The 14796-nt window shown below is 55.4% G+C and overlaps 1 protein-coding gene across 2 annotated transcripts in view; it reads left to right on the top strand.

The window, feature by feature from the left end:
- RAI1 (retinoic acid induced 1) overlaps positions 1 to 14796 on the top strand; it is a 130081-nt gene that overhangs the window by 57561 nt on the left and 57724 nt on the right. The gene's annotated exons all lie outside the window — the stretch shown is intronic.

Consider the following 14796-nt stretch of genomic DNA (forward strand, 5'->3'; position numbering starts at 1 on the left):
GGCTCCAGAAGGAGGGAGGCAGTGCCATCCCAAGGGGGCAGGTGGCTTCACATGCTGGTGGTGAGCGTGAGGTGGATGGCTGCTGGTCAAGGAGACAGGGTCGAGGGGGCCATGGGCTCAGGCCAGTATGGCAGCTGCCGTAGAAAGGTTGGGCCTCTCCCCCTGACCCCTGACAGAGGAAGGTGAGGGGGGTGATCTAGGCTAGGGTAGCATGAGGCAGTGAGTACCAGGAGACTACTGCCTCCTCCCATATCTGGCGGGCGCCGAGGGGTGGGCTGGGTGGGTGAGGGGCTGTGGTACGGGTGGGGTGGGCTGGCTGGCAGCAGGCCCAGTTCCTGGTTCAGTGCTGGGTGAGGCGGCTGGCCTGGCGGGGCGGGGCGGGGTGGGCTGGAGGGTGCAGCTGAGGAGCCTGTTTTCCCGGCTGCTGCGGTCAGGCTGGGAGGAGCCTCCGCCACCTGGGTGGTCCCTGCTGTCCCACACGGCCTTGGGCCTGGCCTGTCTGCCGGTGAAGGCGGGGGCAGAGGACTCCAGGGACCAGCAGGAAACTGGGAGAAGCCATGGACTTGAAATGAGCCTGGGGCCCACCCCTCCGTGAGCTTCTCAAGGTGGCTCTGAGGTGCTGGGGTAAACGTAGCAACTGGCAGCTTGCAGCTGTGTGTGTCTGCACTCAGGCAACCCAGGCACCACGCAGGAAGCTGCTGTACTCACTGGACCCTGATGGCCTGTAGAGGGCCAGAGAGTCTACTTGTGGGCCCTTCTGGGTCTCAGTCTTCTCCATCTGGGAAATGGGTTGACTTGGTAGGCGTTTTCAGGCCTACATTACCTTAGAAGGGCTCAGTGCTACAAGCATGGGCTGTCCTCCCTGTTTTTATAAATACACGGGCCCCCAGCCTTACCCAGACAGGCCAGCATGCTGCCGGTAGTATCCTGGGGAAGGGCAGCAGCTGTCATCAGTGTTATTTCTGAGGTATGTTTTCCTGGCACTCAGGAAATTTCTGTCAGTGGGAACAGCCTGCCCAGGGCCTCCTCCACCCCTGGGGGAGACAAGTTGTATGACAAGGGAGACAGGCAATTTGAAGTGAAGAACAGGAGTGAGGCCGCCTCCTCTGTGCACATTGCTCACACACTGGGGCAGCCACACGCCCAGTAAAGGCTCTCTTGAAAACCGTGGAGATAGGAGCCAAGCTCTGCAAGGCTCTGTCACTAGCTCACCTGACCCCTGGCGTCTGGAAGCTCACAGCCTATTCTTGGTAGAGGTGTGGCTATGGCTGCCCTCCAAGGAAGGGAAGACAGAGATGGCTGGACAGGATGGGACAAGCCAGCCCCCAGGAGCTGGGGAAGCGAAGGTGGGTGCAAATGAAAACGCACGATCCCATTTGCAATCCATTTGCTTAGCAGCCCTGACCAGGAGGGAGAGAAAGAAGAGGGCAGAGCAGGGAGAGATGGGGAGGGATAAGGACGCAGGGAGAGAATCTGGCAGCCAGGGGCCAGGGAACCTGTGGCCACAGGGCCTGGGATGCCTGCTGCTTATGGGGCTGTGGCCCCTCCTGCCTTCCAGAGCTAGGAAAGCTTTGCTCTGTCTCAGCTCCAGACAACCCATCCCCACCACACATTCCAGCACCTGCCTGCTTCCCCTGACCTCCAGCTGCCCCACAGACCCCATCCCTACCTCCACTCCTTGGGGATTTTGAGGCCTTAAGCCACCACCCCACTCTGAGCAGGCTCAGTCTCCCCGCGTTGGTGGTGGTGCGGGGTGGTGAGGGTGGTGCTGGAGCAGTGGGAACTACCCGGAGGCCACCTGGGGTGGGTCCCAGGCACCAGTCCAGCCAGCCAGTGGGCCACGGGGCTGACCTTGTCGCCTTGGGCCCAGATGGAGGGCAGCGGTACTCAGCCCTTCCCCCAAGCACATAAAGCCGCTGAGCTGACATGACTCACCGCGTGGCAGCTCCCTCTCCCCACTGGGAGGGGGGATGGAAGCCTCCAGATGCCGCAGCCCCACCCCGAGGGAATCACAGGCCAGGCTGAGCCCTTCCAAAGTGGGGATAGCTGGGGATCAGACATCAGCGTCCATTGAAGAGGGTATTCAACCGCATGGGGTAAGCCCTGTGCCTGGGGCTCTGGGCTTAGTGCCCAGCTAGGGCCTTGGGAGACCTTGGGCTTCTCTGTGCTCAGGGGGAAAGGAGCTGTGCAGCCTCTAGGGGTCCTGCCTGCCCCAAGCTGTGCTGGTGGTCCAGGCCCCCTCTGGGGAGGACCCTGGCCAGGGGTCCCTAGCTCCTTCTCTGTCATCCAGAGAACCCTTAGGTCCCAGGGGCTGGTGGTGTGCCTCTTCCTCAGAAACACTACCTGGAAGGCTGGAACCCCAACACAGCCACCTCTGGAGAGCTGGGGGTCACCCATCTCTTCTTTGCTCCCCACCCACCCTGGTAGAAGTGGTTCATCTGCTCTGCGCCCTAAAGAGGACCAGGTGGGAAAGAGACCTGATGCTGTGCTGGGGGCTTTGCATAGGTACAGGCACTTCTATAGGGTTGCTGTGTAGGGCAAGAAAACCAGCTCAGAGAGTGAACGTGGCCCTCAGGTGGCCTGGCTGGGGTTTGAACCTGTCTTCTCAGAGCAAAGCTGACTTGGCTGCACCTCCCTGGACTTCAGCTTTCAGGGAGGGAGGTTCAGGCAGCAGGAGCCTGGGGGACAATGCTATTTTTTATATTGATTTTTGTATTGACCCCCACCCTGTTGCCCACCCCAGCAGGCCCCAGGACAGATCCCATTTTGGTTTTCGCCAGAACAAAGCAGGCTCTGCTAGACCTGCCAAAGCAGAGACTTCCATCAGAGCAGGTGAAAGGAAACTCAATCTCGTCTTTTGTTACTCAAGGAGGGAGTGAGGGAATGGATTTGCCCTTGAACAGGGAGGCCGTGGGCGCGTGGGAGGGGTGGGGGGGGACGTGTGGGGAGAGGGTAGGGGCACACATACCTGAGCCGAGACACCACCCCCGCCCACCGTCAGAGCATCCGGAGTGTGGTGACCGTGTTAGTATTCAGCACACACACACACAAACACACACACACGTGCGCACACACACACTTACGCTCACATTCACACACTTAAGCGCGCACGTACACGCACGCCTTTCTTTTCCCTCTCTCCCCACCACCCTCCCGAGTCCCCTCTAAACCAGGAAGGTAGCATCTGACCAGCAGAGAAAAAGAGAGAAAGGGAAAGAGAAAAAGAGAGATTAGTGGGAAGAAAATCCGATTCTGGAGTTACCTTAGTTACCAGCTCCTAATGACTTGCAGGGCGGGCTCGGCCACCTTCCTGAGCAGGGGGACCCTCCCTCCCGGGCCCCTCCATCACCCCATTAATAAGACGGGGCCCTTGTTCATGAGTTCTGCCACAGAAAGGGAAGAATCAAGGACTTTTCAATAAGAGAGAACTCCCTGGGTGGTTTTGAATAGTTGCTTTTTGTGTGGCAGTGCGGGACTCGTCCTCGGCTCTCTGCCCTGGCCGCCTCCCTCAGCCGGCTCTGTCTGGAACCGCCTGCTCCTGGGTCTCCAGATGGATGAGCTTGTTTCTCCGGGAGCTCAATCCTTTATTGTTCCTGCCTTTCCCCTCCTGACATCCTCAGCTTAGCAGAGGCCACAGGCAGCCTTTGCGTCTCAGGAAAGCAAGAGAATCCCCGAGGTCGTTCTAAAAAGGCTTAAAGCCCGGGAGTGGGGCTCAGCGTGAAGGAAACAAAAGCACACTCCCCACATCCAGGGTGCTGGGCCTGTTGGCCAGGGCCAAGCTCACGGCCGCTGCTTCGGTGCCAGTGGAAGGGGAATGAATGGAGGAGAGACTGGCTGAGGGAGATGATGATAGAACAGGAGGGAGATGGGTAAATCCGTTTTATCAGACGCTGCATATCTTAGGAAAGCACATTTCAGCTCTTTTGGCTTTTGGCAAGCTGGTCCTACCCTTTAATTTTCTAATAAAAAGGAATTACGTTTGCTGAAAAGGCAGTAACCAGCTTCATGTCAGTGTCTCTTGTGGAGACCATAATTCCCGTCTTGGGTGCCTGCCGGCTCTGGGGTGGGAGGTGGGCTTCTGTGGCCACGGGTGATGATATTCAGGAGTCAAGGGGCAGGGACGTCAGGACCCACGGCAGTGCCACATGGCTTTGCCCTGCCTGCCCCACCCTGGCCCGTCTACTCCCAGCCCAGCCCCTGATCATGGTTCCAGGCTCACCACAGACAGGGCTGACAGAGGCTCCCAAGACTCACAACAGACACTTAATGAATATTTGTGGAATGAATGAAGGAATTCTTAACTGCCGAGGCCTAAGGTAGCAGGCAAGTTGCTCAGGGGGTCAGATCTTGGTTTGAATGAATGAATGAATGAGTGAGTGAGTAAATGAATGAATGAATGGATGGATGTTCTCCAGAGTCTGAAACTACCTATCTGGAAGGACTAACCTCCAACCAACTCTACTCTCCCTAAGCTCTGGCACTGAATTCACTGGAAACTTTGCCAAAAATAATATCCCCTCTACTTTTAACAAATAACATGCACTCATTGTTTTAAAAGAGAGAGAGAGAGAAGTGTGCGAAGTCGGAAGTTCATGTCCATGCTGTCCCACACCTGAGTCCCCCAGAGCCAAGGGTGGGCACCTTTAGAAGGTCATTTAGACCTTCCTCCAGGCTCTGGGAATCCTCTGCGTTTCTTATCTGGTTTGGGGGTTCTTGCACATGCACTGTTCTACAACCCTGTGGGGCCCCTCGGCCATCCCTGTCCCCAGTGAGATCTGGATGTGGTTCAGACCTCCCTGGGCTGCAGAGTGTCCCCGCCTGCTCTCCAGCCTGGGAATCAGGAGCCAGGTATTTATGTAAGTCTCTGCGGGGTGAATGTATGGAAAACGTTTTTGCTATTACAACTCCCTTCATTCGAGTCCCTGATTGATTGATTTTTGAGACAGGGTCTCGCTCTGCAGCCCAGGCTGGAGTGCAGTGACATGATCACAGCTCACTGTAGCCTCAACTTTCTGGGCTCAAGCCATCCTTCCACATTAGCCTCATGAGTAGTTGGGACTACAGGCACATGCCAACACACCCAGCTAATTTTTATTTAAATGTTTTAGTAGAGGTGGGGTCTCACTATGTTGCCCAGGCTGGTCTCCAACTCCTGGCTCATGTGATCCTCCTGCCTTGGCCTCCCAGAGTGCCTCCCAATGGGCTCACACCCCAGTCCCAGTTTTAAACAAGATCCTGAAGGCAGAACACTCACCATGGGCAGTCACTTGATAAATGGTAGCCTTTGTGATTTGGGAGGAATCTGTACCCAGTTCTATGCTTGGTTCCACATCCTAAGCATTGCTTGTGCCATACTATACGCCAGGCCCCCAGGGCGCAGGAACACACAGTTCCGGAGGGGTGTGGAGGCCCCGGAGCGGCAGCGTCCAGGAGCCCAGTCACTGCCCCTGCCCGCAGCAGCCCATCACTGCTGGTATCCAGCCTCCTTCAGACTAGTGTATGCCACTGGAAATGCCAGGACATGTGGGCGGCAGACCCCACACACGTGTTTTCTCTGGGGCTGCCTCCTGACCCCAGTGGGCAGGCGCCAAGTCTCTGAAGCTCAGCTGGCAAATGTGGGAACAGCCTAGGATTTGGCTGGATGGGCACGTGCACTGCTTCCGTCCTAGGACCTGACTTCATCTCAATCCTTGGAGGTGGCCTGGGAATCTGAACTGTTACTAGCCCCTTGGCTGCCATGGATCCCTCCAGGATCAGGAACTGGCATGAGGCATAGGAGGGCCAAGGACATCTTTTAGGCTGGGTGGGGTCCAGATCCACTCTGCAACCCCTGGCTGGGCAGTAGGAGAGCGGGCAGGCCCAGGGCAGGGAGGGGAGGTAAAAGGGGAATGGAAGGGAGACCAGCAGGGGCTCTGTCTGCCCGATTCTGGTTTGGGCTGTGAGACAGTCACTGCATTTTCTGCACAGTTCTGGCCACATAGTATTTAAGAGGCTTTGCCTACAGACCTGAGTGACTGTGTGAATGGTGGCACTGGTGCATACGGGGATGCCTGAGGAGGGACAGATTTGGGACTTGTCCACCTAGGACTCCCTGTGGGATTGCCAGTATCACCCCTGTTTGTCATTAATGCCCAGCTTGCCTGGGGGAGGCTAGGCGGGTAGCATGGAGTTCAGGTTCCCCTAGAGTTCAAACGCCAACCCATCTGCCCTGGGTGGCCCTTCCCTGCTCAGAGCCTCAGTCTGCTGTTCTGTAAAGTGGGTCCAGCCATCTCTGTACCCTCAGGGTGGCCATGAGGGGTCAGTAGCCAGAAAGGCAAGGCCCCACGCGAACAGGCTCACAGAAATAGCAGGCAGTTTGTCAGGGGCAGCCTTGGTGTGGTTTTCATTCAAAATCATTTTTTAATTACAAAAGAAAGGAAATGGTTGTAAATAAAGAAGGGAAGGCCGGCACAGGCATGGTGGCTTACGCCTGTGATTCCAGCACTTTGGGAGGCTGAGGAAGGTGGATCACGAGGTCAGGAGTTTGAGACCAGCCTGACCAACATGGTGAAACCCTGTCTCTACTAAAAATACAAAAATTAACTGGGCGTGGTGGCGCACACCTGTAATCCCAGCTACTCAGGAGGCTGAGGCAGGAGAATCTCTTGAACCTGGGAGGCAGAGGTTGCAGTGAGCCAAGATTGTGCCACTGCACGGCAGCCTAGGTGACAGAGCGAGACTCCATCTCAGAAAAAAAAGAAAAGGGAAACTGTAGAGGCACATAAGCAGGTCAGAGTTCCTGTCTAGGCTTCCCTAGAGGTCTTTACTTTTACTAGTGTAATGTGAGTCTTTGACTCTGTTTATGGGCATTTACACACACAATTAAATCTTTACTGTGTACCTACTGTGTGCTGAACCCTGAGGATTTCAAGAAGCATCAGACCTTGAGCCCTGCTGTTAGGGGCTCTCACTGTCCTGGTGGGGAGGCTGACCCCTAAGCTGATAAATGACCCCTCCATGGGGAGTGGGCCTGTAAAGTGATGATGGAAGAGGGTCTACAAAGGACGGAACTAACTGTGGGCTGGCAGGATAGGGAAGGGGGATCGGGGAACTTTGAAGGAGCATGGAGTGTGAACTGGGACTCCACAGAGATCACAAGTTTTGAGGTAGAAGAAAAGAGAGGGAAAAGCTTGGAAGAGCATATTCTAAGGAAAGGGAGCTATTTGGGATGCGCTGACTTTGGGGTCCCTGTGGGATGGCCAGGATCAACCCACTGTAGGGAGCCACCAAGGGAGTCTGGATCTTGGATGCCAGGCCATAGAGTTTCTGTTTTATTCTCTAAGTCAGGGAGCCATTGAAGGTGTTTTTTGTTTGTTTGTTTGTTTGTTTGTTTGTTTGTTTGTTTTTTGAGAGACAGGGTCTGTTGCCCAGGCTGGAGTACAGTGGTATGATCTCAGCTCACTGTAATCTCAGCCTCCTGGGTAGCTGGGATTACAGGCACACGCCACCATGCCTGGCTAATTTTTGTATTTTTTTTGGTAAAGACAGGGTTTCACCATGTTGGTCAGGCTGGTCTCGAACTCCTGACCTCAGGTGATCTGCCCGCCTTGGCCTCCCGAAGTGTTGGATTACAGGCATGACCAACCGCACCCAGCCCAGAAGGCTTTTAAGCAGGGAGGTAAGTGACCTGGTCCAGCATGTGTTTTTAAAAACTTCCTTTCTCCAGCAGAGCTTACAGAAGGGTGAGCAGGGAGTACCCAGGGAGGCCCATGTGGAGTCCAGGGCGCAGGGACGGTGGCCAGCAGGTGGAGGAAGCTGCGAGGATGTGGCCGAAAGAGAGGGGCAGGCTTGGGCCCTGCAAGGTGGGAGCCGCCTTGGGCCATGATTGGGCATGAGTGGGGAGCCAAGCCATACCATAGCTGGGGACAGGGACTGGGTGCGTGGTTCCCACACGGGTGTTGTGGAGTTGGCATGCGTTGGGAGGCATCCCTCTGGGCTCAGCTCCTGCCTACCAGGCCACCATTGCCCCTTTCTTGGCCAGCAGATCCTCCACCAGCACCTGTCAGCCCTGAGCACTGGAAACGGCAGCCAGCAGGGCCTTTGTGCTTCTGGATTCCTTCTCCAGGGACGCGGGTGATAGCCAAGCCCGGCAGATGCCCCCGGGGGTGCCACTGTGCCCCCACTCGCCATCTCCGATGCTCAGCTGCTCCCCAGAAAGAAAGCCTTGTCACAAAGGGAGGCAGGGAGAGGACGCGCTTTCGCGCCACAGCCCATCTGGGAGCCAACATTATTTTCCTGATTGAAGGAAACATCTGTTCAGTCCTCTTTCAGAGCGAGGCAGGCAGCGGACTGGGTCAGTCTGGCCCTGGGCAGGAGGTAGAGAACCTGAGCTGAGCCCAGAGCCCCTGCCCTAACGGGTTTAAGAGGAGCTACCACCTTTCTCTGTCCCTCCCTGAACTACTCCTGGGAGTTCAGGAGCTCCTGCCATCCCCTTAAGAAGCCTCAGTCACTGCTTCCCCCAGGGATGGGGGCTACTGGGGCCAAAGCCATCGCCTACCTCAGAGCACCATATGTGTTTTCTTTTCTTTTCTTTCCTTTTTTTTTTTTTTTGAGATGGAGTTTCTCTTTTGTTGCCCAGGCTGGAGTGCAATGCTGCTATCTCGGCTCACCACAACCACCTCTGCCTCCCAGGTTCAAGCAATTCTCCTGCCTCAGCCTCCCGAGTAGCTAGGATTACAGGTATGCACCACCATGCCTGGCTAATTTTATATTTTTAGTAGACAAGGATTTTCTCCATGTTGGTCAGGCTGGTCTTGAACTCCGGACCTCAGGTGATCCGCCCACCTCGGCCTCCCAAAGTGTTGGGATTACAGGCGTGAGCCACCGCGCCCGGTCCCATGTGTTTTCTGAGGACCCCTTCATTATTTCACACACATACTAGAGCCATGTTCTTGAAAGATACGGCTGCCAAACAAACTGCATTTATTACATAATGATTAATTCATCGCCCCCATTTCTTATTAATCAAAGACATCCATAACTGCCTATCTGAGCTTTGGGTTGGGGAGAGAACCAGCGGGGCCTCGAGCTGACAGCCTTCCCACCCAGAGCAGGGGCACTGGTAGATTTGTGTCAGTGGAGCATCATTTGGGGTAAATGCACAGTACCCCTGAGGTTTCTAGAAGAAATGGAGACAGCTCACAGACCCCCACATGTCACCTCCTCAAACCCCTGGGGCTGCCTGGGATGTTTTATAACCCCTTCTCCAGCCAGCCCTGAGCTCAGGCTGGCCGCTTGGCACTTAGCCACTGGCTGACTAGTGGCCTGTCGGAGGATGTGGGAGGTGGGGTGGGCCAGTCCGCATAACTGGAGGCTGCAGTTAGTGGCAGCCTGGGAAGGAGACTGAAGTCTGGGCTGAGGTCAGGACCACTGGGCAGAGCTTGAGGTGAGGGCAACCGACAGAGGGCTGTCCTGGCAGCCCATCCTGGGCTGAGAGCGGAGAATTTTAGGGTTCCAGGGGCATTTGACATGAGGCCGGCCACACTCTGATGTTAGGGGTTTTTCAAAGGTAATTTGGTGGCAGGGGCCTAGGGTATGGGGAGTGCCGACCGGTTGGGTTGGAGCTGTCCTCTTGTGCTTAGTCGCTTCTAGATGGGGCCACAGGAGCGCTTGGTAGGTCCAGGTGGAGCCATCAGCTGTCAGACATGCAAAAAACTTGAAAAGATATCTCAAAAGGGCCAATCTGGCTGGGCACAGTGATGCGTGCCTGTAATCCCAGCGCTTTGGGAAGTAGAAGCAGGAGGATCATTGAGCCCAGGAGTCTGAGACCATCCTGGGTAACATAGTGAGACCCCATCTCTACAAAAAATTTTAAAAATTAGCTGAGCATGGTGGAGTGTGCCTGTGGTCCCAGCTACTTGGAGGCTAAGGCTGGAAAATCACTTGAGCCTGGGAGGTTGAGGCTACAGTGAGCTGTGATTGTGCCACTGCACTCCAGCCTGGGCGACAGAGCAAGACCAGTTCTACCTGGCTAGGGTGGCCCCAGAGTCATGGCGGAAGGCAAAAGGCATGTCTTACATGGCAGCAGGCAAAGAGAATGAGAACACCCAACCTTCTTTACTCATTCATCTAACACTGACTGTGTGGCCTGGCACCCACCAGGAATGTCCCTGCCCTCAGAGTCTTTACAAGCTGGTGGGGATGGGGCTGATGCCCAGATAAGTCATTGTTGTCCCAGGTAGTGCCATGCCAGAGACCATCCAGGGAGCTGAGGGCCCAGTAAAAAGGCACTTACACTCAAATGCATGGAGAAGGGGACAGCCAGGGTGTGATTGGGGAAGACTTCCTGAAGGAGGTGCTGCTCCAAGAAGGTTGATTGGGTGGTTTTTGTGGGGGTTTTCTTGTTTCTACTTTTTAAATAACTACTTCGTGCCACATGCTATTAGGTGCTTTACACATACATCATCATGTTTAATTTGTACCAACAACCCTGTGAGATAGGAAATAGCTTCTGTATGTTAGCAGTGAGTAAGCTAAGGATCAGAGAGGGGAGGTTGCTTGGACAACTGGCTTAGCCATGATTAGAATTCCAGGCAGTTCTCAAAAGATGATAGAAAAGGTGTAGGAGGATGGGAGCCGAGGCTGGCATACCTGGCAGAAGAAACAGTGTACACACATGTGTGTTGATGGGGCACTGTGGTGTGGAGGGCTGCAGAGCTTGGTAGCACTGGAGTGAGCAGTGGTGAGCCTGAAAGCTGGCGGCAGGGACCTCAGGGGCCACGACAGGTATGTGAGTCAAGGGAGTGATGTGGTCCTGCTGCAAATCACTGGGGGCTTCAGCCCCTAATGGGACCTCCTCTAGCTGCACCCCCCCCTTGCCTGTGCCCTTTTTGGTACCTGGTGGCAGGCACACCTCAAATAACTGCTGCATCTGTTCCTGCTTCTGACCTCAGGAGATAGCAGCAGGGCTGGTGTGGAGCATCAGGGAAATGCACAACAACACATTAGCCCCTGGGGGCCTCCTGGATCTCCCCACGAATCCTGCAATACCCATCACAACCATCCCAGTCCAGAAAGAGGCTGAATGGCGGCCAGCATCTGCCCGTCAGCAAAGAGTTCCCGCTCTTAGCACCAGCTCGCCTGAGCTGCCTCTAGGGACAGTCCTGCCCGCCTCCCCAGAGAGCCAGTGCTTCCGCTGCCGCCTAATAGCTCTCCCGGCTGGAGATGATTCTTGATATTTAGCCTGCGTGGCAGGAGCCTTAATAGCAGCAAGTCTCCCTCCCTGCTCCTGCCTCCTGAGCCCCAGAGACAGCTCTGCTCACCTCCTAGCCGGCATCCTCCACTCACTGCCCAGGCATCAGGCAGAGGCCTTTCTGCCCACTCTTGGTAACATCAAGAAATGAATGAGCATCCATGAGCACTTCGAATGTGCTGTTTTCTCCTCTGAGATTCAGAGATGCCCTGTGAGAGGCTATTAGCATGGCCCCAAGTTAAAGATGAGGAAACAAATTCAGAGAGGGAATGTGATGGAGACGGCTCACTTTCGCTTCATCTTTCCCCCTCTTGGTACCAGGAAGTGGATCATGCTCCCTGAGGCCTCAGGACCTTTGCCTCTGCTGGTCTTTCTTGCCTGGAACTCTCTCTCCTCCTTTCTTCTCTCTTGTAGATCTCCTCTCAGGGAAGCTTTCCTGCACTGGTTTATTTACTAAGGTTGGTCCTTCTTGCCATACTGTAAGCTCCATGAAAGCAGGGAGTTCCCCTACCTTCTGTTGCTCCCCTCTGTATCCCCAGCACCCAGCATAGGGCATGTAGCTCCACTAGGGCCTCATTAAATATTTATTGAATGAGCATATGAGTGAATGGATAAGCACATACCCTATAGGGTAAGACCAGCTGCAGCAACAAACCAACCTAGCATTTCTACATGGAGGTTTGTATTTCTGGAGGGTGGTGAGTATGGGGGGTGGAGGTTTCCTCCACATGGCAACGTGGCCTGGGCATGGTCTGCATCAAGCTGGCTTAGTGTGGAGGGTCCAATCTGGAAGGAGATATCACTTCCATTCACATTCCTTTGGCTGGAGCACAGTCATGTGACCATGCCCAGCTGCAAGGGAGGCTGGGAAATGTAGTCCAACTGTGGCTCCAAGGACAGAGAACAGGTTTTGGTGACTCCAAAGCTTCCCATAGGTTGCTGTATTGGTCTCTCTAATCAGCAGAGCCACCCATTACAGAGTCCTTATCACTACACCCTGTTGTAAGCACTTTTCTCAAATTAGCCCATTTTATTCTTACAACAACCCTGCAGGAGGGTATTATAATTAGCCCTGTTTACTGATGAGGCAGGGGCTCAAACGACATGTTAAGGAGAAAATACCCATTAGAAACACATGATGGGTGTCTGGAGATGCAGGAGCCAAAGGCTGAGACCTTCACCCCTGACTCCACCAAACATCACAGATATTCAAATAGGCAGGCCAATGTCCAGAAGAAATTTATGCGGGCTGAGCCACAGTTGCTGGCCTCTCTTTGGTCTGGTTTTGTGCTTGTCCAAGGGTTGCCAGGTAGTTGACTACATCTCTCTGAGGGTTTGGGCCAGGGCTCAGCACTTCATCATTTCAGCTGTCCATTTTTGGAGGGCATCTGTTTCCTTCCGCCCTCCACAGAGGGGGAAGATGGGTACACATGTGGCTACTAACCATTAGCTGTCAGCTTTGGGTTTTGTCTTTCTGACTCTTTATGATTGACAAGTGCTGGCATGTTGGCCTTTCTGCCCCTTAGCAGCTCCTCCATGCAGGAAAGCAGGAGGGAGGGGTGTGTGGCCAGTGCTAGGATGGCGTCTGTATGGAAGAGTAGCTCCAGGAAGTGGCGCCTCACCAAGGCAGGTAGCCCAGGCTTCTCGACGAGGTGACATTTGGTTGGGCTTTGAAGGCTAAGGTGGGAGTTTGTCAGACTGAAAAGGAAAGGCATGCCAGGCAGAGGGAACAGCTTGTGCAAAGGCTAAGAGAGCCTGACTTCTCTGCTCCTGTCTCTGCTTTGCCCCTAGAGCTTGCACAGACCAGTGACCTAGGTCTGAGATCCTTCCAACCACACTGCAGAGGGAATGTCTCCTAAACATTGAGGTGAGGTTTATCTCACGTCAAGCTGGTGTTTTCCCCTTGTCCCTGGAGGAGAAGGAAAGGGTAGCAAAAAAGAAGGAAGGTGAGGAGGGAAAGTGAACAGATAGCGCCTGGACTGAGCACCTGCTGGCTTGTTCTGCTGTGTCACTGTCATAACTCTTCCCTAGCTATGCACCGTGACCCCCTTGCTCTCCTGCGGGCACATTGCTGCCTCGGGCCTTTGCACGCACTGGCCGCCTGTCCTGCCTGCAGTGCTCTTCCCGGAGAGTCACAGGGCCGATTCCTTCTCCTTAGAGTCTTCCCTCGAATTACCACTCTTGATGAGGCCCGCCAGACCCCACCCTATTTTCGAACCTAGTACCCGTTCCCCTTAGCGAATAGAGCACTCAGTCGCCGTGTAACGCCCTGTACAATTTACTGATTTATGTTGCTGCTTATTGGCCCCCTCCCTTCCGTGCGTCTCCCCAACTCCCCCTAGAAGCCACCAAGGGCAGAGTGTTGTTTTGTTTTGTTTTGATCTCTTATAGTGGTGGATCTCTAGCACCCGAACATAGTAGGCACTCAATAAATGTTTGTTGAAATATGAGTGAATTCAGCCCCGGGCAAAATGTGACCCCATTTCACAGACGAGGGAGTGGAGGCCCAGGGTCTTGCAGCCCTGTGGGGAGAGGGCAGCCCAGCGCCCCGCAGGAGCCTCCAGCCCCTCATACCCGCGGGCCAGTGCCGGGACTGGGCGCAGGGCGGCGCGCGGGCGCAGGTAGCCATGGTGACAGCGCCCGAGACTACTCGCATTTCCTGCCTTTTGTGTTCGCACAGGCCCCAGCCCCCAGCCCGGGCCGACGCCCCTGATTGGCCAGCACACTGCGGAGAGGCGGGGCGGGGTGAGCGGAAAGGGGCGGGGCTGACCTGTGGGCGGGGCCCCCGGGGCGAGGCTGGTCTCGTACTGGCGCGCGCTGCCTGTGATTAACAGGCGGGCGCGGCCGCGCGCGGCTGGAAAGGGGCGGGGATTCCGGAACAGCCGCCCCGGGAGCCTGGGATAGGGGTGAGTGCTCCTTGATGGCGGCCCCGAACAAAGGACGCCTCCAGACCCGGGCTTCCTCTCCGTAGTTTTTCTTGACCCCTTGGAGTCTGAGAGTGAGAGGCCTGCTAGGCCAGTGCCCCCTAATCTTCATCCGGCCGTGGGTGGCCAGGCACTGCAGACGTGTCCCCGGGGGGCCGACCACCTTACTTGCCACGCTGGCCCCTCCCTTCCCTCACCACCACAGGGCCTTTGCACGTCATTCGAGGATACTCTTAAAGTTGTTCTTTCCGGCCGATTCCTTACCCCCTCAGGAGGCTCTCCACACAGACCGTGACCTGCACTGCTTGGCACTCCTCTGCCCTGCATTTATACCTCTTTTTGTGCACTCTCCGCCCTCATCACGTGTGTGCCTCAGGGCAGGGCCCTGTCTGTGGCCTGGCACACAGTAGGTGCTCGGTTTGTGTTGCTGAATGCCTCCATTCATCAGGCAGCCTGAGGCTTCCTTGGAGGGTGGTGCCGGCTGTACTGGCCGGGGACTTGGGAGGAAGGGAGACAGATGTGCCTTCAGACGCAGACACAGAAGAGCTTGTCTCCAAGGCCAGGGCACTGGGTCAGTGTCTGGCCTGGACCCCAGGCCAGAGGAGCCTGGTTTGGTGTGTGCCCTTGGTGAATGGCCCACTG

The sequence above is a fragment of the Papio anubis genome, chromosome 17, assembly GCF_008728515.1.
Source record: "Papio anubis isolate 15944 chromosome 17, Panubis1.0, whole genome shotgun sequence".
Taxonomy (NCBI): domain Eukaryota; kingdom Metazoa; phylum Chordata; class Mammalia; order Primates; family Cercopithecidae; genus Papio; species Papio anubis.